Source organism: Phoenix dactylifera, unplaced genomic scaffold (genome assembly GCF_009389715.1).
Source record: "Phoenix dactylifera cultivar Barhee BC4 unplaced genomic scaffold, palm_55x_up_171113_PBpolish2nd_filt_p 001191F, whole genome shotgun sequence".
In the NCBI taxonomy this organism is placed as follows: domain Eukaryota; kingdom Viridiplantae; phylum Streptophyta; class Magnoliopsida; order Arecales; family Arecaceae; genus Phoenix; species Phoenix dactylifera.
Genome location: NW_024068527.1, coordinates 70,723 through 72,984, shown reverse-complemented (window position 1 = coordinate 72,984; position 2,262 = coordinate 70,723). Strand labels below are relative to the sequence as shown.

Genomic DNA, 2,262 nt, shown 5'->3' with positions numbered 1-2,262 from the left:
AGAACGGACCCTTAGAAATATTCGAGCTGAGATCAGAACAATAGAATCATCCCCACCTCTTGAGATGGCTGAAGGACAACCCAAACTCCTGAGGGAGTACTTTATTCCCACCATTTACACTTCCCCATCTTGCATTCGATTACCTGAAGTAGCAGCTGTACAATATGAAATAAAGTCTAGTGTGATCCAAATGCTCCCATCTTTTTATGGGCTCACCAATGAAGACCCATATAAACACTTAGATGAATTTTTGAGATTTGCACCACTGTCAAGATTCAGAACTTCACTGATGATGCTCTGAAACTTAGATTATTCCCCTTCTCCCTTAAAGATAGAGCCAAACAATGGCTGAATTCTTTAGAAGCTAACTCGATTCGTTCTTGGGATCAAATGCAACAAGAATTCCTTAAAAAATACTTTCCCATAGGAAGAACGAACCAGTTTAGACGTGCCATTACAAGCTTCTCCCAAACTGAGGGAGAAGAATTTCATGAAACTTGGGAGAGATTTCGGGACCTAATCCGTAAATGCCCACATCATCAAATACCTAAGTGGCAGCTAGTGCAATGTTTCTATGACGGATTGACTGAACGAAACCGTCAGATGATCGATGCTGCATGCGGGGGACTTTCATGCTTCAAAATGAGCATGAAGCATGGCAATTATTTGAAAATCTTAATGAAAACTCCCTCCACCATGCTTCATGTTCTCGTCAAGCACCCCCGAATTCTCAAAGAAAAGGGACCATTTGTGAAATAAGTCATTCTATGGACCTGTCTAGCAAGGTAGATGCATTGTCCCATAAGATTGACCAACTGATGATAGGTGGGCATTACATGAACTCTTCCCAAGCACAAGTGTGTACTATCTGTTCTAGCCCATCCCACCCTATTCATGAGTGCCCTTCAGCGCCCCAATTCCCGAACTCGTGCAAGAACACATCAATGCTGCTCAAACACAGCCTAGACCGGGTAATGACCCATTTTCCAATACATATAACCCAGGATGCGGAATCATCCAAACTTTTTCTTAGAAGCAGCAAGCTTCGAATACAGCCCAACCCTATTTCCAAAATTTTTAAAATCTCAGAATTTTCAAACCCCACAAAATATTCATCCCTACTGTCCCTCGATTCAATTTCAACACACTCCTCCTCCACCCCAAAGAAACACAGCCTTTGAGGAGAAAGTGTTGAATGCCCTTCAAGGTTTGGAAACCATTACACAATTGGTGCACTCTCACACGCAATCCATCGCCAAGCTGGAATCCCAAATGGGGCAACTAGCTAATGCACTGAACAAGCGAGAGGAAGGAAAGCTTCCAAGCCAACCATTAAGTAATCCTAGGGGACAATACATGGCTCAAGAAAATCAACTAAATGCAATTCATCATAAATAAGCCAATGCTTTGACTACCCTAAGGAGTGGACGTATAGTAGACATAAATTGGGGAAGATAACAATAAGGAAGATGAAGAAGAGGGTAGACATGTGTCAAATAAAAATCTAAAACCTTCTTCTTCTTTAGCTAGTCCACCTTCTGCCAAAACTCACATTCTAAAGGCCCCATTTTCGGAAGCTCTTAATTCACCCTCTCCCCTTTGATAGAAAGGGAACTTCACTAGAGGAAATAATGGAGGTTTTCAAACAAGTGAAAATCAACCTTCCGCTTGTTGATGCTATTAAACAAGTTCCCTCCTATGCTAAATTTTTCAAAGACCTTTGTACCCAAAAGCGAAAATCTAGGACACATGTGCCTAGAAAGGTCTTCCTAACTGAGCAAGTGAGTTCTATTCTCCAACACAACACCCCTCCGAAATTCAAAGATCCTGGTGCTCCCACTATCTCCTGTGTCTTAGGAAATAATTTCATTGATCGAGCACTCTTAGATCTAGGGGCAAGTGTCAACCTTTTACCTTATTCAGTTTATGAGAAACTTGGGTTAGGTGAGTTAAAACCAACCTCGGTATCCCTTCAATTGGTTGATCGATCTGTAAAAACACCACGTGGGATAATTGAAGATGTTCTTGTCAAGGTAGACAAATTCAAATTTTCCGGTAGATTTCATTGTCCTTGATATGGAACATGAACCTAATCCTAAGAAACAAATCCCCGTGATTCTTGGGTGGCCCTTTTTAGCAACAGCCAATACGTGCATCAATTGTAGAACAGGGGTAATGAACATATCATTTGGGAACATGAAGGTAAAATTAAATGTGTTCAATGCGGCCGACCAATCCACGAGAAAAGTTGAGTGTTTTATA

General features: G+C 41.3%; 1 non-coding gene across 1 annotated transcript; it reads right to left on the bottom strand.

Moving 5' to 3' along the window:
* Window positions 1-439: 439 nt before the first annotated feature.
* Window positions 440-545, bottom strand: LOC120108131. Its single transcript, XR_005509604.1, has one exon. It is a non-coding gene; the product is annotated as a small nucleolar RNA R71 (small nucleolar RNA).
* Window positions 546-2,262: the final 1,717 nt, after the last annotated feature.